The 22,693-nt window shown below is 42.2% G+C and overlaps 1 long non-coding RNA gene across 1 annotated transcript; it reads left to right on the top strand.

Annotated features, from left to right (window-relative positions):
• The first annotated feature begins 1,796 nt into the window (after positions 1-1,796).
• LOC120438523 lies at positions 1,797-19,990 on the top strand. The gene is made up of 3 exons (XR_005611974.1): positions 1,797-2,276; positions 2,363-2,543; positions 19,961-19,990. It is a non-coding gene; the product is annotated as an uncharacterized LOC120438523 (long non-coding RNA).
• Positions 19,991-22,693: the final 2,703 nt, after the last annotated feature.

Here is a 22,693-nt window from a genome sequence, read left to right on the forward strand (position 1 = left end):
AGGAGAGAGCAGTAGAGTGAGCGAGAGAGAAAAGAAAGGCAAGTAGCCCATCCGGCTACAACAGCATGAGCGTAATATTTACTGAACAGAGTCGTCTTCTGTAATCTTTTCAGATTCAGAACACTGTATTTATTTTCAAGGGGCAATTAGGATACTGACCTTGCCAACCGTACATACAATACACAAACATCACATTGGGGAGACAGGTCAGGCCAGGTAGCTGGCCGGTCAGCCGCTAGAGCAGCGACCCGGAACCGAACAGCGGAAAATGCACAACATGAGGAAAGATGAGGAGAAAAAAGAACTCCCCCCAGACTGAGCTCCAACAGGGAGATCAGTTTGAGAACAGAAAAAAATGACCTTAGTGCAGAGCACATGAAAACTCTTAATGCGCCATAGAAACACATGACAAGGAACAGGGATGGGTAACAGGTGAGAGACAGCCGGTGTAGACAGCGCATCCGGGCCTGCAGCATTTGCGCTGGTCCCCTCGACCCACCGTCTGCACCAGGAGGGGATAAGCATGCTTAGGATGGAAGGAACAGTCTAAACACCGTCTGTTATCAGGGTGAGATTTGTTATGTTCAGCTCCAGCCTTGAGACCACAGCTGGCGCCGGTATGTTAGCCGCATGAAATGATGGTGGTTTTCTTTGGTGCCAACAACTGCATGTCACAGCTGATCTAACAGTCGGTCACTCGTCTCTCAATCTCCCGTTGGAGAGCCACGAGCTTCTCCGAGAGGTTAGCAGTTTAGCGCTCAAAGAGCAAAGTCTGAGAACTCACTACCGCCACGAGCTTCTTCAAGATCTTATCCGTGCTGCGTTCAATGAGCCCATTTTGAGAAGTCACGACCCGTCCCATTGTTTCAGTCACAGCGGGCAGCCTGGTGGGGTTTTGAACAGCTGATTCTGCTTTCTTTAATCTTCAATAAGCCAGGGCCAAGCCAGCTCAGATCAGCAAGAACCCTTTGCTGCTGTGAATGTCTGTGCTGCTATATTTCAGTATCAGTATCAGGCTCTAAATGTACAAATGGATCTGAGAAGATTTCCAATCATGTTTCTACTAGATTTACAGTTTGTTTTCATGTCTTCTGACTCAGAAGGTGGAGCAGGTGGAGATTACAAGGAGTAAGTGCTGATATAGAAGAAGAGTTGTGTTTTAATGAAGCTATTTAGTTAACCAATAATTGTAAAATCATTTGGTTCATGACCCCCTTGGCGGACTCTCCCACTGGGCTTAAATCTGGGACTCTCCACCATTTGACGCTAGAAATAAAGAAGCTTCTTGGATGAGAGGTGAAGCGTCTTCAAGAAACTTAAAGAAGTCCAGATGCCTTTTTTTCTAAGCTCTTTAGATGACTGCGAACCTTCACAGACACCTCATCAGTGGGACTCTCAGAGCTACCAGCCCTTTGCTACAATCACAAAGCTCTTCATTGAAATCAATGATATCAAAGCTGGAATCCAAGTCTTCTGCTGATTCAGCATCACATTCATCTTTGCTCCTTGTTCTGCATCCCCACCATGGACTTCATTCCTTTCCAAGCCAGCCTTGAGTGTCCTTTATTCAGCTCATCCTCTGCTTTACTTTTACACCTGATTTTAGCTGCTTTATCTCTCTTTCAACAAGTTTCTGTGCCTCAATCTTTTTCTTCTCTCCCTCATAACAAGACAGCTTCTTCTGCCTGAGAACATGTTGGAGTGATTTACTAATCCAGGGCTGCTTATTGGGGAAAATACTTCCTGTTTCCAAAGTAATCCCCATTTTTCCCAGAAAGAAATGTAAGTAGAAATAAATGATCTAAGTGAGAACATGAGCCTTTAAAAAGGCTCTTCTGAGGCTGCTGCCAGTGGTCAAAGCCTCCAACAAAGCTCTGTAAGTAAATCTGTGATCATAGCTTTAGTTTTTAAATGTTTATCCTAGTTAACACAGATCAGGTGGAACAACTCAAATCAAATATCAAAAATATTAAGTGGTCATTGGTACTCAGTTTGTTCAATGCTGAATACATTGGAGCACAAATTGTCCACATTTCTGAAATATTTCTGTGTGTAACTGTTACCAATTTATACCTGGCTGTGGTTGTTATCTAAGTGATAATCATCAATTCTACTAAAACAAATACAAAATAAATAAATGTGACACATTTTGTTGATATCAAAAGCACACTGAACAGTTCAGTGTTGTTTTACTGCTGTTCTCTCTTCACTTCTTCTCCTCTGATTCTCTCCACATGTTGCTCTGCATCAGTGCTCAGTTTCCTGACAAAAACAAGGTTAAATATTGCTAAATATAATAGTATCTCATTACACGTCAACATCAGTGTTTTATTTTTGTAATGGTTTATCTGTTATTTTTCAGACTGAGTCACTGTGACCTGTCAGAGAGAAGCTGTGAAGCTCTGGCCTCAGCGCTCAGCTCTCAGCTCTCAGACCTCTAATCTGAGACAGCTGGACCTGAGTAACATCAACCTGAAGGATTCAGGCGTGAAGCTTCTGTCTGAAGGACTGAAGAGTCCACACTGTACACTGGAAACTCTCAGGTGAGATCAAGCATGTTTCTTTCATCAACTGACAGAATTAGCAGATTAATAATAAGGCAGTCCTCTAATAAGAGGAGAAGTGGAGGTGTTTCGAAGGGCAACATACTCTTATGCTAAGTAGAAACATGATGGTAAAACAGTGATGAGTTTGCAGAGGTGAATCCACAGCACACAACACAACAATGCTGCTGCGTGCTGAAAGCAGACTTCTCACAGATTCTGAGACTGCAGGTTTCATCACTGTCCAACCAAAATTCACTGAACCAGCAGTAAATGAACGTCCAAAACTACGCTTCATGTTTAAAAACAGATGATCAGGGGGATTTGTGTTTACATCTTTGTTGTGTAATCTGTTCACCTGCTGTTTCAGCTGTTTGGTGGTTGTTGAGATGGTTTTGTGACCTTTTAGCTGAGATTCTGACGTTTCTGTAGATACCACACATGTCTAATTACTTTGTATAGCATGAATGGCCACAACGAGGTTTTTAACAGTAAGAAAAGTTGTAAAACTTAAGAAAATATAGTTAAAAGTCCAAAACCTTCTACGTCTGGTCGCTTGTGGTAAGGAGCAGATCAAACGAGTAAAGAATTACGTTATAATTATAAATGGCTTCAACAGCACATTCAGGTCTGTGAGACTCGTTCAGATACTGAGCCGTGGCTCTGTGCTACATGCACATATTTCTGCATCTCTGCCATTCAGACACACCTTATATATAGTTTATTTTATGTAGTATTCAATGCTGAACTGTACATTTAGTCTTTTTAAAGGCAGCAATTTGTATTCAGTGTTTTCATAAAAGCCTTATTTTTATCCATTTACTGCTATTAGGAAGAACACGTGAGGTTTAAGACCTGCACTGAAAAAAATAATAATCGGGAGAAACATAAAAAAATTATTGTAATCGGTTGCACGAAATTAAGTTATGTTTGGTTAGCCTTAGTTTTTTATGTTATACTTGCACACATTTTTCTGGTAACATGAACATGACTTTTTTATGTTGTTGTTACGTTTTTCATTCCGGTCAAATATTTATAGAAACCACTTGTTTATCAGACATGAACTTTTTGTGTTAATTGTATTGGACTACTATGTGTTATATTGACAAGATTATTTTATGGTAAGCTTATTTTACTTTATAACAAATTTCTAATATATAATATATAATCTAATATATAATTGAGTGTTCAATAAATAAAACTAAATTAAGGCTGATCTTACTGTATGTACTGTACACTTTCTCTTCAATCAAAGAAATAAGCAAAACATTTTTGAACAATGACCTGTATTTTTGAAAATACTACACAGTTGTAACAATGGACTTTCAATTCAGGCTTCCAAAATATACATGATTCATATTTGTACAATGCATCTCTTGAAAAACATTCCACAACATTCCTCAAAGTTATCTGCTGTAACCTGGATTCAACATTGTGGGGCCTTATGACATCACGCTTATGTAAAAAATAGTTATTTAAATGTAAGAGCCATAAGGTAATATGGCAACAGGGGTGTAATTATTAAAATGACACAAAGAAGAGACTTAAAAAAACATAACCCACAGGCACAAAACCAAGAGACCTAAACTGATTAGTATTGGCTTGCTTCTATCACTAAACATCACAATCACTAATACTAGACCATGCAATCTGTTTGTAGTGGTGCACCTTGGGAAAGAAATTGCAAACTGGTGAAATTGGTGCAAGGCACCATTTCCATTGAGAAAAATGGACATTCAAAGTTTGAATTTTTTTTCAAAAGAGCCATGGCTTGAAAAGTGAACACTGAACACTGCAGTAATAAAGGCCCCAAGTTGAAAAGTGCCAGAAAAATAAGTTTCACTATGTACTGCAACTTTACCAGTGCTGGCTTAAAAGAAAGGATGGTACATATTCGAAGAGGTAAACATGTTGTTCCCACATCATAACTGGAAAACTGTTCAATCGCACAGTCTGGTCCTGAAAACCTGGGCCTTCTTTGAAAGGCTGTTCCTTTTGAGCTCCATAACCAGTTTCTATAATACCTCGAAGGTATACTTTTCCAGTGGGTAGGTGAGGTTCAAAGTGTACATTAGTCCAAACAGCATTGCAGCTGCTAGGGTATAGTTATCCAAATCCTGCCAGACTCTCTGGCCTTCAAGGACTATCCCGATGTCCTCAGGGCTGCCATTGGCATCTCTTGACTTTAAGATGTAAATTCCCATGGTTGTTTCCTTATTAGATCGTTGGATAATGGCTTCATCTGCGGCCTAGAAAATGCAGAAATCCAAAATTTAATTAAACAGAACACTGGTCAAAGAACATTATACCAAATCTTATTTTAATCTGTGTCACTATTCCAAAAAATGTTAACATTAACACATTAGGTGAACAAAATGGATTCATTACAGCATGTGGTTTGAGTCCTCAGAATGCTTAAAAAGGTAATGCATTTCTGAAGTGAAATCTCCATGCAAAGAAGCAGAATACTGTCAGAGCATAGAGAGGTGTTCAACTATGAACTCCACACATAGTTCTAATGCAGGTAAAAGAAAAAAAAAAGAAAAAAACGCACCCATGGTAAATTGTGAAAATCCCAGGTGATTTTCAACATACTCCTGGCATAGAGTGACAAGCAGCATTTTGTTAAAATTGTTATTTTCCCTAAAGTGTATACACAAATTATTTTTTTTCTTACCTGGGCCGTGGGCTCCAGAATGTTCTGAAGTCTTCTTCCTAGTTGTCCTCCTCGCCTTTTGAAGACCTTTATTAGTTTGTCAGATAGCACATCTATCTGCGAGAGTAATCTGGACTGCAGTGGCATGGAGGTAATGCGCTTAAACTCTGCATTTATCTAAAAAGAGAAGTTGTCACATAAAAATGCTGTCAAAATCTCAGATCTCACAAGGTTACATCCACACAAAGTTGTTATTTTTGTCATATTACTATTTATTAGCTATGGGTCCCATGTTGCTGAGCAGTTCCATAGTTGCCCTTACTTCCATACCACCCAAAGCCTGTTTGCAACCACAGCAGTTGCCTCCTTCTGGCCATTTTGCAGTTCTGCCAAATGACCCAGAAACTACATCTATTAGTGTCATATACACATCAAGGTCTTTCATTAATACTTAGTTAAATTAATTAATTTGACCTTTCCAGAAAATTTACCTTACAGAATGTGAGATAACATATGCAAAGCTTCACTAGTAAATAAAATAATGTTATTAAAACCTTAACTGTAACACCTCTACGTAACAGTGCTAGAGAATTGTTCTGAAGCAACAGCAATCTGCCCTTCAGCAGGGATAAGCACCATATATCGATACAGAAAAAATAAATTAAACATATTTATATTGTCATTTTTTCTTATCTCTTTAAGCCCTCCTCTCAGTCTCTCTATAAATCAGTTAAAATAAATTGTTGGGTTTTTGTGTGTCTTTAACATGTTATCAGTACATTACATTCACTGCCCCAGAACATGAAATAAAGCCCCAAGTCATGCACTTCCTCTCCTAATGAGTACTGCATAGGTGTCATGCCCTAAATAAACGGACTTTAGTGAAGACCCCCCCCCGAACACACACACACACACACACACACACACACACACACACACACACACACACACAGAGCCCACCCATGGCAAACTAGCTTGTTTAACTGTTTAACTAAAACATTTTAGGTACAACCAGTTAACTAAATGGACACAAGTTTGTTAGTCTGTATTCACTGAGAAAAAAACAAGCGAATGTGACTGGGCACACACTGAAAAAAAGCTAATGCACATAATATTGTCCCGCAGCTTAAGCTAGCATTATCGTTAGTTAACTTAAGGAATGACTTGTTTTTTCCATTATGTTGCTCAACGGCAATTCATGAGAAAACTTCCCCATCTAATGGATGTTCTCTTCGTTTCCTCTCAAACATGTAGTTTTCAGTTTACCTCGACAAAGTAAAGCTCAGCACCAAAGGTAAACAAAGCGAAGACAAAAAATGGCGGACCGCCACAGTGAATTTTCCCTCGCAGAACACACCCTGGGGGGTGGAGTTTCAACAGAAAACATAACTATTTTCTGTTATTTTGATATGACTGGTTTTAAAAGACTGAACATCCTTCTAAAACAAGTGAAAGGCGTGAGACTTAATTATGTTTAGACCAAAAATATAAATGATTCATGTTGGATATATTTACTGTATTTTTACTAATTGAACAACCTCATCATTGCATTAGCTTTATGCTATAGCATTACGCTTACATTAGCTTGAAGCTCAAGGTCGTCATTTTATTTAATTTCTTTTTCTGGGCTTACAAACAGGACACACAACATTTAGATAACCGTTACACTGAATCTTGGGTCTGTGTTGAGTCTTCCAGCTGCTGACTACAGAAGCTAGATTGACCTTTCAGCATGTTTATAGCGGCTGTGGCTATGTGCTGGTAATGTTACCATGTGTGCGCAGTCACATTGGCATCAGACATGTTTCAACAAACTAGTCATATCCCGGCCCTACATTAGCTTGTTTAATGGTTAAGACACTGCAGGTACCACCACTTACTACAGACACCGATGCAAGTTTGTAATAGTCTGTTAATTTAGACTGAAATAATATATAAACAATATTAACTCACATTATATATGTTAATTACTAATTTGCTTATCGCATAATTTCGGTTACCATTAGCTAATTGGAGCCTAACATTGGCCTTTCCTGGTTTTCGATAAACAGCCCACATACCTGTAAAATAACAACACCCCAGTAAAAGTCCACATATATAAAGGATCTACACTCTTTCTCACTGGTCTGTTAGCTTTAAAATCTTATTTACCTTCAAGTGTAAAACTCCAGATGGTAGTAGATTTTCCAAAGCGAGAGACAAAAATGGCGGACAGTGCAGCCGATTTTTCCTTTCCAGGGGGCGGAGCTTGAGCATAAAACACGACTAACTTGTTTCTTTTCAACATGATTTGTTCTAGAAGAATGAATATTCTTAAAGAATATGTGAAAATTAAAAGACAAAGATATGTTTAGACGTGAAATTTAAATTAGTCATGCTGGATATATGAAGTAATTTTATGCAAATTCAACAACCACCCTATTGCATTTTTTTCAGTGTGGACCAGTTTGAAACCTTTTGTCCTCCACAATGAAAATGGGTGGAAATAAAAATGGGTCTCACTTTAGCCAGCTCCTAATTTTATCAGTTCTGCTCTCAGCGTCTCCTGTATATCTCCTATATAAATGTTGCACTCAGCTTTGTGGTCTCCAATATCACTGACATGCAGCCAGATGCTGCTCATTTTGCCTTTTCACTCTTTCCTGACACGCTTGCATTTCAGTACAGCTCCCATTTCTCTGTGTACCTGGTCTCTACCACTAGCCTTACTGTCTATGGGACATTTCCATCTTCTTTCACATAATGGTATGATCCCAGTCTGTCTCTTAAAGTGTTTGGCCACATGGTTTGCTCATCAGAATAAAATCTCAGCCGTGCTCACATTGATTATCAGCAAGCCTGAAAATTCATCAATATTTGACACATGAAATTATCTCAAGGGCTGGATTTGGCCCACGGGCCATATGTTTGACACCCCTGGTTTACACAGTTTGGTATTCAATGTACGAGTTAGCTCTCAGCTAACTAGCAGACAAGCTAACTGCTGGGACTGCGTCTTTCTAACCAGAGCGTCAGACACTCAGACTGGTTTTCTTTGTGGATGATGATGTGTTCTCACACTGATCCTTCATGCTGATGCTGCCATCCACCCACTGCTCCTGGATTCCTCCTCATCATCTCCATCAGCCCTCACAATACTCCACCTTCATCAGCTTCATGTTCAGGAGCCTGGATGGACAGTAATTCTTTCCATGGGTTATGGTGGGACATTGAGAGCTGAAGTCAAACAGCAGTGAGAAATGAAAGACTGTTTCTATTTAGTCTTGTGATGTGCAGCTTTGTTCAGAGCATTAAGGCCCAGCAAAGATTACTGAGGTCACAGAGTCACTGATGAAACCTGTGTGCTTATAGAAACTGAAACCAGATGAAGCAGAATAGAAGGACATTAAAATGAAGTGTCAGCTACACAAAGGCAAAGCTGTTCAGTTGTTGGTGTGAGTTATTTAAATGGAGGATGAAGTCAGACTTTAAGCTGCTGGACTCAGTCACTATATCCTGTTCTCCTCATAGAACCTGGATACACAGACTCACCTGTGACACAGGGACACACAGTGTGGGCTACACACACATTAGAAAGTGGATCAGTCACACTTGTGCAATCATTTGTTGTGCTGGGAAACCATGAACACTTTGAATCACCATTAATGGCTTTGTTACAGCAACATTCAATCATGAGTTCAAAAGTAGTGTATTGTGTCCTTATGTTAATAGTACTGCAGAATGAGAAGTGCAACATTCAGTGTGCAGAAACAAATCAGGTGCTTTCTAACAGCAGTGTTCCCTTTAACACAGCAGCAGTTCAAATATTTCTGTCAGTCTGAGCTGAAACATGAATCTAATCAAATATCAAATCAAAGTTCTTTGTCTCTGCCAGGACGTCAACATTTGATCTAGTTTTTTACAAAGTTCCCCTCAGAGTCCAGAGCCACCAACATACCTTTGACCAACAGCAAGTGAACATTTATAAATGTGTGTTTTCAGAACAGGAACCAGCAGAACTATTGTTCTGTTATCAGGGACAAGGGCGTAGATTTGGTTTTGGCATTGGTGGGGACGGATGATTCAACCACCGAACCCTGCCCTGTTTCTTTTTTTTTTCCTTTTTGTCTTTGCTTCTTGATAAAAAAGGAGAAATATACTTGCCTACATATGCTATTCTACATGCTTTTAAACCATTTAAAATCACAATTCATAGTTTTATATGTGAATTATATAATGTTAAATTACTATTAAACAAATGACTAAGTATTTTAGACTTTAGTTTACTTCAGCCATATTCCATATGAATCAGGTATCATACAAAAATAAAAATAGCTTCAAATAGAGTCATGACAATAAAAGAATATGACTTTAAGGACTTAACATCATTACTTCAGTTATAGTTCACCAACATCTGTTATATTTTGGCACTAAGGGAACACTGAATGACCTGCTGGTTTTGGTCCATAAAACTACTCGTCTAAGATTAGCACAAAGTAAAAGATCTCTCAGCAAAATTATGCAACATTTTAGGCACTATTGCCCCGATCAGCTCAGTGAGCTGGGATTTTTTATTCTAAACATGAACTACTGTTACAGCAACAGACATGGACACAACAACTCAATGTCCACTCTGTGCAGGAGCCAAACACATGCCTGCTCCTCTCGTTAACTGAGATAAACTGCTGGCATATTTGTTTTACATCTATACTGTCCAGTCTCTCCTGGTGAACATACAGCAGCATTGTTCAATCTCATTTGAGTCATTGTTGACCTCAGACATCTTTTTAGTCTTCTGAGAGCACTGAAGCTTCTTTCAGCCTCAGTACATGCGTTTTATCCTCAGATTAAAATTATTATTCTGTGCTTGATGTGCCTCACCTTTGGCCCTGGCTCCTCCCCTCTGACTGCACTAGGACATATTGCCACCTGATAAAATAACACATTGATTCGTGCCATATAAAAAGTGAGACATGCCAATTCAGATTCTTTGTCAAACATACACTAATGAAACAATTTACATCAGCAGCCTAACAATTGTCATGATAATAAATACTAGTTAATCTACAACATCACCTGTGGCCTCTTCACCTCTGAGCTACAACATGGCAGAGCTGCTTCTGTCACCTGATAAATAACAGTGAGACATTCCAAATACATGCAGTCACACATGTGCTTCAAATACAGTCATGAACCAACAGGTCATCATCCAGCTCCACCTGTGATCTTGTGTCACCATCACTGTCTGAGCTTTGTGTTGGTTCTTCTGTCACCTGACAAATAGGACAAACATGACAATAAGAATAAAATGCGTAGCTGCTTCAGTGTTTCTGTCAGTTTGTGCAGATCTTGACTCATCAGTAATGTTTGTAGGTTGAGTGCATTTTTAAAACAATTTGTGCAAACTGCACTACAAGGTGGAATATTTGCAAAATCATGACTACCTCATGATATTTTGTCTCAAAAATTAACCCTATGAATATGTCAGTGCCATTAGGATGAAATTATTGTGTCACCAACATTTTAATGTTAGACATATAATTCTAACAGCCTCTGTAAACTAATATCCTGGCTTGCTCGAGGCTGCAGTTTTCTCTGACAGCTTCAATCAAAATTAGAAATGCTGCTCTGAGACTGAGAGAACTAATAGTGCTGCCTGTTGTTCAGTTAGTTTCCAAAACACATTATTCATGGTTACATACAATTTTAGACTGATGTGGGCCAAAGTGGAGTTTGCATGTTCTCCCCGTGTTTGCGTGGGTTTCCTCCGGGTACTCCGGCTTCCTCCCACCGTCCAAAGACATGCAGCTTGTGGGGATAGGTTCATTGGATAATCCAAATTGTCACTAGGGGTGAATGTGCGAATGAATGTGAGTGCGAATGGTTGTCTGTCCCTGTGTGTTGGCCCTGCGACAGACTGGCGACCTGTCCAGGATGTACCCGCCTCTCGCCCTGTGACAGCTGCGATAGGCTCCAGCGCCCCTCGCGACCCTGAAAAGGATAAGCGGAAGCGAATGGATGGATGGATGGATGGTGGGCCAAAGCCTAGCATAGCCTGTAACGTTATTATGACGGACACATTTTATGAGTTAATTTGGCTTTAAGTGACTTACAGGTTTCTTTGAAAAATACTTATATCCAGGTTCTTCCTTTGTGCTGCCATCCTCCTCTCAGCGCAGGTTTGCCGCTGCTAAAACTAAACAGATCTCCCTGAAAGGCACAGCCAATCACATTGGCCATGTTTGTCACATGAGGTAGGACTCCAGTAGAGAAAGTAATTTAACTCTTTCTGCACTGCTGGGTGAATGAGACGTTGACAGATTGTTTTTTTTTTCCTTCTATCAGGTTTGATTTTCTTTACTCGAATAGATCAAATTATTGGTGGGGACAATTCAATAATCGCTGAATATTGGTGGGGACATGTCCCTTCCGTCCATGCCAAATCTACCCCCTTGATCAGGCAGCAGCACAAATGCTCATCAGCTCATTTACTGTGCAGGACTTTGAGTGTGTGAAGTGTGTGTTTGTGCTGGATTTCCTTTGGAGAATCTCAGTCAGAAACAAGACAAAGAAAAACTCTTTCAATAGTCCAGGTTGAGTTGACAACATGAACTGCATTTATCTTCCTCTGACTTGACATGTTCTTCCTCCTCTGCACCGAGCCAGCTGCTAAGACACAAGCTCACTGACATTTTCTGATGATAAAGAAACTCTTCTTCTGTACAATATGAGCAGCACTTGCAGGTGCAGGTGGGGGAGAGACATAGGAGAGGTGGAGAATAAACTTAACCTGGGTGTCTGTTGTCTTGTGTAGTCTGGGAGATGATTGAATGTTGGGGTGGGTACAGTTTCCTCTGCGGTGGGGTAGGGTGGGCTGCCCCGGGTCCTGTGGGGCTTAGCGGTGCTGCTGCCATAGGCCCCGGTCTGGATGGGCCTGGGCTCCCTTGCCTTGGTGTGTACTAGAGGACGGGGGTGCCTACTGGGGTCAGCGGGGGAACTGGCCCTAAGGAGGGGCATCTTGCCCCTCCCTTCTTTTCCTCCCCATCCCCGGCTGCCTCCCTCTTCCCGCTCCACCACACCCACACAGGTAGGGCCTTGGGGTGCGGGTGTGTCACCAGGGTGCAGGGAAGGCATTCTCCCCCCCTCTGTCCCCTTCTGGCCACCTGTGCCTCAATTTTATTCCACAATTTAGACATCCACATTATTCACACTCTCATAACACACACATATATATATATATATATATATGTATAGGGCCTTGACGGTGACCACGTTAACGGCGTCCAGTGGACGGTCTGTGTATTCAACCCTACCTCTGGCGCCGGTGCCCACCTCTCAATTTTAAATCCATGTAGACATTGAGGGTTCTCGGGAGGGGCCGTGCTAACACCTGCTGCTCTCTGGCAGCAGCACCATGCTGTCCTGTGTTTTAAATGCACTTTAGAACAACACGCAGCAACACTACACATGAGCGGGAGGAGGGAGGTATGGGGTCTTCACACACTCCCGTTCTCTACTAGCCATCGGGGCGGGGGGACTGGGAGGAGGTGTTGGATGTCCGATTGGCCTCCCTGCTGCTGCGGAGCCTGGGGCGGTCTGCTTGCCTCCACCCCGGGGAAAGGGTCACATCTCTTGGGTCTGGTGCCATTTCCCCTCTGGGGCGAGGGTACCTGGACCGGGGTATAGAGTATGTTTGGGGAGTATGATTGTGTGTACATGTCCATGTATGTCTATCCCTACGTTGGGTGAGTGCTGAGTGTTTGTATATGTGTGCATGAGGGTGGGAAAGCATGTTTATGTCTGTGTGTGCCTGTTTGTCTGTGTCTATATGTCAGGTCGGGTCTTACGGTGCGCACACACCGAACGCGATAGAGGCGGACAGAGCGTCAGGTTCACATGTAAAGTCAATGGAAAGAGCGCGATGACATGCGATTGCGCATCCGGCGAAAATGCGGAAGCAGATTTGCATCGCGAAAACGCCAAAACCCGTGAAACGCGCATCAGTGTACCGCGTGGGGCGCGTTTGACTCGCAAAGAAAACCACGCGTGTCAGATTGTGTGTTGCATTTTGTGCACACGCCCGTACCGCGCCAACCACTCGAGTTGGAAAATATGAACTCCGGCGTCAAATCGCGCCCCGACAACCAATCAGGAGGCCGGTGACGTGGCTGTAACCAGGTCACAGGGGCAGATCAAACCAAAGCCCCTCATTCTTCATTCAGTATGGAGGAAAAACTCATCACTGCCGTGGCTAATCACCCAGAGCTGTATGATGCCAGCTGCTACTTCTACCGAGACAGGATTAAAAAGGACCGAGCTTGGAGGCACAGAAGTGAGGAGATCGGGCAACCTGGTAAGTTCATTCATTCTTCTTTTTAATTTTCAAACTGACCCGATGAAGCCGCGCAAAAGCTAGCAAGCCCGCCTACTGTCCCGCTATTTTCCCACTGATGTACAAATACCGCTCTGCTTTTATGCATGTTGTCATATAGGAATATAGTTTATTAATAAACAGCACACAGTGGTCCCGCTCATCCGTCACTGCCTCGCTTTTTCGCTGATTTTGTTATTGCACAGTACAGCATTGCATTCTGCAGCCTGATTGACAAATCTCCTCCGTGCTGTGTCTCCTGCACTTGCCAAATTTATCATGTTTGGTTTTGATAACCATCACGTCCAATAGAAAAAACAGCACAAAAACACTCATAACTATGACCTCTTTTCGAAATAGACACCTGCACCATGAGGGAAAAAGGCGCATTTAAAGTGGCAGGCAGATGAAGACAAAACGCGACATAATAATACTTTTACGTTTTGCAAACTACAAAGGTTTGCACTTTGAGAATCAACTTGTGAGAACTGTGACTAATGTTCATGTGTGTGGGGGAAAAAGTGTATAAAGTGCGTGGCGAGGGGCTAGTTATTCTGACAACCCCTGCTGCAATAAATGAGGGACCACTGTATATACTTTCTCTATGATTATTGTATTCAACCTGTTAACATTTAGTATTGTCTTGATAGAACCAGCTGATTCTGCAGCAGAGCATCCCCTGTTGCTTCTCCTTGCTCCCCAGTCCCTGAGCTCCTGCTGCTGCACCCACAGGTATGCAATTGTAGCATCAGATGTACAGCAGCACTGATAGCTTTTTACTCGGTGGGATTCCCTTGTGATCACCTTTACTAAATGTCAACAACCAATCTGATTATATCCTGTGTTTTGTTTTTTCAATGTTGAAATGAAAATCTAGCATTAGCCTTCTCTTTTCCTTTTGTTTTGTGCTGTTTTACAGGCCCAGAGAGGAGGACAGGTCCGAGGCAGATGAGGGACTGGTCCCAGGACGGTCCATCGGCGGTGGAGCTGGCCATCCTGGAGTCCCTGAAGAGGCCACGCCAGTCTCCAATGGAGCATTTCCTCCTCAGCCTTGTTCCTGCTCTGGAGAGCAGCTGGGTCCTTTTTATTCCTGTCTCTCTTTAAATACTTATATTTTATATATTTATGTTTAATGTTTTTCTGTTTGAGAATTTTAATATTATTTCAAATAAATTTTTATAATGACTAATGTCTCAGTTCTACTACACAGCAAATGTTGGGACACGACTTGACACATGTAGAATTTATTTCATATTACACTAATGACAGAATATACTAATACAGTGGGATGCAAAAGTTTGGGCAACCTTGTTAATAGCCAGTATTTTCCTGTATAAATCGTTGGTTGTTACAATAAAAAATGTCAGTTAAATATATCATACAGGAGACACACACAGTGATATTTGAGAAGTGAAAAGAAGTTTACTGGATTTACAAAAAGTGTGCAATAATTGTTTAAACAAAATCAAGCAGGTGCATACATTTGGGCACCACAAAAAAAGAAATGAAATAAATATTTAGTGTATATCAATGTGTGTGTCTCCTATATGATATATGGGGGGCCTTTGTCTGGACGTGCTTCCCATCCAGAGCTCCACAGCAGAGAGGGAAGTTCCAGCGCTCCTGGAATCCCTCTGTGATGGACCGCCAGTCTCCAGGTGAAGGCACAGCCATGAAGTCGTCCACTAGACAGTCCCAGATGGCCGTCGCTACCTGGGGGGTGATCTGGCACATCGTGGACACACCGACTCTGAAACTGAACGCGATGGTCCTGAAGGAGTCCCCGGTGACAAGGAACCTGGACAAAATTGTTCAAAATTAGTATTATGTGTACTGCAGTTACAAAATACATTATTCAAATTCCAAAATACTTTTGTGATGTCAGATTTAAATTACAAAACATAAATCTTACATAAAACATTTTGTAATTATAAGGATAATTACATAATATATATTAGATATAATGTAAAACAGTTGTTTTGTTTTAACTTTAACATATCATAATTTGATTGGTAGCAACTTTTACCCCTACAGTGAGCCAATCACTCATAATTCCTAGACATGTCAATCAGGTAGGAATGAAGTAAGACATTAATAGAAATAAAGAGTTATATGTTGACATGTAGCCCTTTCCTTGCTTAAATCATTGTTGATATTTTTCAAAAATTAACCTGTGATAAGACAGCATATCAAGATAGAATATGCTAGATAGAACCATATAACTAAAGATGAACCAAACTGTTCACAATTTTATCTAGCTCTCAGTTTAAAGAAAGGCTGGTGACCCCTGTTATAGAGTCTGACAGCTGCAAGGATTATATACAAATATTCAACTATACCAGAATTAAACCAGGTCTAAATAAAAAATAAAAAAAAAGGAGTGAGTATCACTACAAAGATTACCAACAGTGGTCCTCATACCAGTTTGATATCAGCAAACACCGAGAGCATACATTGATATGACACCACAGCCATGCTATCGTTGCTAACACTGACAACAGCATAAATCGAATTAAATCGGGACTTGATGAGAACTGTCGAGTATCACTAGAAATATTATAAACAGTCGTCTCCATACCACAGTTTGCTATCAGCAAACACTGAGCATACATTGATATGACACCACAGCCATGCTATCATTGCAAACACTGATAACAGCATAAATCGAATTAAATCGGGACTTGATGAGAACTATCGAGTATCACTAGAAATATTATAAACAGTCGTCTCCATACCACAGTTTGCTATCAGTAAACACCGACGGCATTCACTGTTAGCATACCACATCCATGTTAGCAGTGTATGAACAGATGGTTTAGCAAATATCAGCACAGGTATCAATAAAGGACTACCATTTTAAACACTTTTACTGACCTCAGGCAGATGGACAGACGCTCTGCAGGTGGGATTGAGCGCCTGTAGTTGGTGTCTCGGCGGGCGATCCTGGGACCGACGCGGAAAAGCAGGTCCTCAAACTGGCCGGGTGACATACGGTGGTGTCGCTGGAATCGGCCGTCATCTAGGCGCAGCTCCTGGAGCAAATGGTGAAACTCACCAAACTGCTCACGCCTCTGGAGGACCGGACCCAGGTACGGCGAGGACGTCTTTTACGCCGCTGCTCTGCTCTCCACAGTAGATAGAGAAGGCTGACTCTCTCTTCAAGCTCTAGCTCGACAGCTGCCATCTTGCAAAGATACCATCTGGCACACCTTCCTCCCACATTTCCGGTTCACGCGCGTGGAAAGATGCAATTTTGAGGTGCGGTGGATTTTTCCTGGACACGCGTTGAGGTGCGAATGTGCACGCGTCAAATTAGGGGCGTTTGGAGCGTTTTCGCTCGCCTCTATCGCGTTCGGTGTGAACGCACCGTTAGACTCCACCTCCCTGGGAACTCCCAGGCCCTCCAAAGTGTGGAGGCCTATCTCCCCTCACCACACTCCCTGCCGGTAACTGATGCCCTCAGGGGTTGGTGCATTGGTGGTTCTTGGTGTCCGGGGCTGGGCGCTCAGGTATGCACCAGCTCACTCCCGGTGGCTAATTGGCGGGGCCTGGTGCCTGTCGCTTGGTCAGGCCTCTTCCGGGGCAAAGGGGGCCCTCGGGCCTCCGGCCTTGGGGCCTGCGACTCGGTTCACTCTGGCACAGCTGGCTGCCGGCAGAGCCGGTGGGCACACCGGTGCAGCCCCCTCTGGCTTCTGCTCCGTGACTACTGGGTGACCCCTCATCTGGGGATCTCCTCAGCCCTTCCCAGGAAGGTGGCACGGATGCCCCTCCGGTGGTACTCCTTGGGCTCTCGCACTCTGGGGCCTCTGGATGTCTGGAGCCTGGATCTCCTCCATGCCTGCTTCATGCCCTGGGGACGGGCTATGGCCCTCCACACCCTCTAGCAGACCGTTACATGGGGAAACCTTTTGTATACAAGCGCGCTGATCCACACAGGTGTGCACACGGGTGTTCACTGTTCGTAGACATAAACTACACCTTTCTTAGCTGCTACTTCAAAGCACATCAAAGTCATCATCTGAGCTCTCCATCACCTGAGAGAGATGACAAATCACAGAATCACAGAGCATGAAACCAACTTTTCTCCTCCCAGAGGTTCAGTCACAGACCTGTAACAGAAACAAGAATCAAAGATTCAAATGACGCAGAGCATTGATTTACTTATATACACAAACATGTCCTCTACATATTCATGCTGTATTTACACACACATACAGAGGCTGTTTGTCTCTCACACACAGACAGGACACTGAGAAATACATCATGTTAAATATACCTGCAGGGTTCCAGCTGTGCACGTTGTCCCTGTTAGCTGTGATTGCCATGGCAACCTTGGTGTTGTGCGCGATGCAGGGACGTGTTCAAAGGCAGACGTCTGGCAGCAGCATCATATTTGATGCACTATCTGTACTGAGTGTGCTGACTTTATTTCAAATGTCCCACTGCTGTGCAACATGAATCACATGTTCTGCAGGTTTCTGTAACTCCCAAGTAACCATGGTTACCCAGCTACGTCCAGTAGTCTCCAGAGAGACCAACAGCAGGTTCATGTTGTAACACCGTGGCTTTCGTAGTCTCTCCTTTTTCTACAGCTCATGTGTTCTTCTTGTGATGGTGCGTCTTGAGGCTCATACATGCCGTCATTTGTTGATCCTAAGAACGTTCCTCAGACCGACTTCTTCAACAACACAAACCTGCAGTTTGTAGCTACTCACCTCACTGTGGCGTTTGTTAGCTTGTCTTTCTTTGGTTTATCTAGACTCCTCCCACAAGCTGATCCTACGTAGTCTGCCCAAGCCTCCCACCTCTGTTTGTTTGGGTGGTTTGTTTGCTGCCATCAACAGCGTGTAATGCATTTAAGTGATACTTCAGACATGAAGTACTCCAACGATAAAAACTCAACTTTGCTTCCAGATAACTTTAGTTGTATCAACACTGCTTCCTGGAACAGTTTAAAATGAACATGTCAAAGATCTGTACCTGTCTCCATGTTTCTGTCCCGCCCCTTTCTTTCTGTCCTGGGTCATGTGAGCGCTGCAGTAGTATTAGGCCCACCCTCAATGCTCTCATTGGCTGAGACGCATAATGACGCCCATTTCAAGCCAGCACTGGTCAACATCCCTCCTGTGACCCATGGCTTTATATTCAGAGCCAGTGAGCACTTTCACAATAATCATGATTTTAAAAACTGTGATTAAAATAATTGCTGACGTTAATCAATTAATGAGTTAACAAGATAATAACAGGTTAAGTTGCCCTAATAATTAGACTTTGATGACAAACTGATGTGATCTCCATGTTTCCTTTGTTGGACTGTGGGCGAGTGTCAGAACTGAATGTACTGAGTAACATGTAGAGTTTAAACATGTGTCAGTTCCAGTTTTAGAGCTCTAAAGTGCAGCTATCATGTTAGGAATATGTTAGGAATAGACAGAAACACTGAGGTCAAATCTTTATTTTACCACTCGCTGCATTCTTGATGTTCATGAATTCAGCAGGTTCATGATTGTCTGCAGCATTAATCTCATATTTCCATCTAAAGTGTTGAATTTGACTGTTTGATGTTCTTTATGATCTCTGGCACCAGTTCATCTGTAGGCTGAGCTCAGTCCATCCATTTAGTGAAATGATGTTTAAAGGTCTCCTTGTTCTGTGAGCGTGCACAGATCCTGAAGCAGAAAGCCTGGGTTAACAGAGAAATGATCATCACTGTGATGATGCTCATCATCTCTGACTGGGATTTGAGGTTTTGTCAAAGCAGCAAAGAAAGCCTGGCTATGTTGGACTGGGTGTGGAAGCAGCTCCCAGTTTGAGTTCAGGAGACAGACACCCTCTCTACTTTGAAGATCAGCTTCAAACTTTCCTTTTTGATAAAGCTTATAGTTCGAGCTGGATCAGGTGACCCTGAACCATTCCTTAGTTATGCTGCTATAGGCTCAGGCTGTTGGTGGACTTCCCATGATGCTCTGCTTTCTTCTCCCTCTTTTCACTCCTGATGCTTTTATATGTCACTACTGCATGTCCTTAACTTTTGTCTTCTCTCTCCTTAGTTTGTGTTTTGTTCTTGTCTCTCTGAGCTCATCTCTTCTCTTTCCCTCACCCTGCAACCAGTCATGGTAGATGCTCCTCCTGGAGCCTGTTTTCACTGGGAGGATCTTTGTGTCAAAGGAGTTCTTCTTCCCACCATCACCAAGTGCTGCTCACAGTGGATTGTCTGATGGTTGGGGCTTTCTCTCTAATATTGGAGGCTGTTACCTTACTCTGTTAAACAGCTTCAGATGACTGTTGTTGTCTGTCGGGTGTTGTCACTTATAAATAAAGTTACATTGAATGGATGTAAATGGATAGATGTTATTGTGACAAAGAGAAAACGATTGTTGACAGATAGATTGTTGTTTTGTGTGTCTGCAGTCTGTCAGGCTGTCTGATCACAGAGGAAGGCTGTACTTCTCTGGCCTCAGCTCTGAGCTCCAACCCCTCCCATCTGAGAGAGCTGGACCTGAGCTACAATCATCCAGGAGACTCAGGAATGAAGCTGCTGTCGGCTGGACTGAAGGATCCAGGCTGGAGACTGGACACTCTCAGGTATGGAGAATGTCTGATAGAGGAGGAAGAGCTGGAAACATTTCCTGTGTCTTTCACTCACTTCCTGTTTGTTTCCTGCAGATGACACATGAACAATCACACATGCAGGAATATTTTCAGGGACAGACACACTAGTCTAGCTGGATAGTACGTGGATATTTATGTAGGGGTCTCCAAGGAGTCTGTTTGCAGGAAGATCTAGGTCACGGGTGTACCTGAGATAGATGCCACTGTGTACCTAATAAAGTGTCAGCCATGTGTATGTTTCCCATGCTGTATGTCCACAGTCACAGTGACAGTCAGTGACACTCACAGAAGGATGAAACAAGGCTGTGAATCATTTCAGTCTGTGTGTGTGACAAAGAGGCAGACAGGAGCAGCTAACATTTGGAAATGGAAGCTTAAATAATGACAAACTCTACATTCACAGCTGAATTCACAATGAATTTGTTCTCAAGTGCACATTTTTCTGTTATTGTTCTCAAACAACAGAATGAGAATGAAATATTGATTCTAACAGGGCCCATAAACAGTATTAGCTTAGCAGCATTAGCTTATCAGAGTTTCCATCATGGTCACACAAATCCTTAGCAGAGCAAAGTGGCCTACTTAGCAATAGCTGCTCAAGTTGTATAAAGCAAGGGAAAACAGTATTAGCATTAACTGCTAATGGCAGCTTACTTAGCATAAACTCTTCACATCTTTATAATGCAAGGGAAAGGAGTCACTCATGGAAGCCTATTTAACATTAACGTCTCACATCATTATAACACAAGAGAAAAGGGTATTAGCGTTAGCTACTAATGTTTATTCACCTCAAATTAGCTTTAGCTGCTAATGGTATCCTACTTAGCATTAACTCCTCACTAGGGATGGGTACCGGTGTCCGGTGCCATAAACGGTAGTAACCAGACCGAAAAGCAGCGCACATTTCGGTGCTTTATTTCGGTGCTTTTTTTTTCCTGAGCCAATTCTAGCCAATCATTTTACGTTTCCGAGGATAGTAGGCGGGGCCAGGTACGACGTTTTTTTTAGAGCAGAGCTACAGATTAAAAATGCCCAAGGCGAAGCGGTCAAAAGTCTGGCTGTACTTCACAGCAAAAGATGCAAACTCAGCAGCCTGCAACAAGTGCTTTAAGCTGATACTGTGATACTGTCAAAGGAGGTAACACCTCAAATCTGATGAAACACCTGGCGACGCATAGCGTTTTTTTTTAAAGCCGAGAAATGCGCCGTGTTTGATAGCTTGCTGCGAGACCTCACACCGTGCACATCTACTGCGGGTGTGGTGCCTGTTATCGGACCCGGAGTTAGCAACATCCCCCAAAAACCCGAAGAGGAGAGTCCTGGCCCCTAGCCCTGTCAGCGTAGCAGAAATGATGACGGATGATGATGGCAGCAGCAGCCGTTCTCCTCTGCGTGAGTAGCTTCATGTTGTTCGTGTGTAATTAACGTTGAGTACGCTAACCACATTATTACATTAATGCATGTAAGGTGAACTAGCAAACACCGTCGTAGTTACATGCGGCTGTCTTCTTGTTTGATGGCAGATACTCCCTTCACCTTGGCCAAAAAGGCTAAAATGACCAAAGAAAAAGTGGAAAACAGTTAAACATGAGAGGTTTTTGGACAAAGTTTGTGTTTTTTCCATTGTTTAAGCAATGCTTCCAGCCAAGAGTGAGACCATATATGCCCTATAGCTGCAGAAAAGGCTAACATTGTTATCTTTTTACAAAAATAACAGCTGAATATGAGAGGTTTTTGGACCAATTTTGTGTTCTCCATTCTTTAAGCACCGGTTTGAGCACCGTTTAAGCACCGGCACCGTTTCAAAAGTACTGGTTTGGCACCGGTATCGGATAAAACCTAAACGATACCCATCCCTACTCCTCACTAATATAATGTTAATTCACATCAAATTAGCATTAGCTGCTCATATTGTTATAAGGAAAGATAAAACGGTATTAGCATTAGCTGCTAATAATTATTCACCCCTAATTAGAATAAGCCGCTAAAAGCAGCCTACTTAGCATTAACTCCTCATATCGTTGTTACCCAACGAAAAAGAGTATTAGTATTAGCTACTATCATTTTTAATAAGTAAGAGAAAACAGTGTTAGCATTATTTAATAATGCTAATTCACACTAAATTAGCATTAGCTATTTACAACAGCGTACTTAGAATTAGCCGCTCACATTGTTAAAAAGTAAAGGAAAACAGTATTAGCATTAGCACATAATGCTAATTCACGTCAAAGTAGCATTAGTTAATAATGGCAGCCTACTTAGCATTAACTGCTTACTAATATAATGCCAATTCACATCAAATTAGCATTAGCTGCTCACATTGTTAAAAGGGAAGGGAAAACGGTATCAGCATTAGCTGCTAATAATTATTCACCAAATCGAGTTAGCCCCTAATGGCAGCCTACTTAGCATTAACTCCTGACATCGTTATAATGCAGGGGAAAAGGGTTACCATTATCGGATAATGCTAATTCACATCAAATTAGCAATAGTTAATAATGGTAGACTTCGTATCATTAGCTGCTGTCATTC

Source organism: Oreochromis aureus, linkage group 3, assembly GCF_013358895.1.
Source record: "Oreochromis aureus strain Israel breed Guangdong linkage group 3, ZZ_aureus, whole genome shotgun sequence".
Taxonomy (NCBI): domain Eukaryota; kingdom Metazoa; phylum Chordata; class Actinopteri; order Cichliformes; family Cichlidae; genus Oreochromis; species Oreochromis aureus.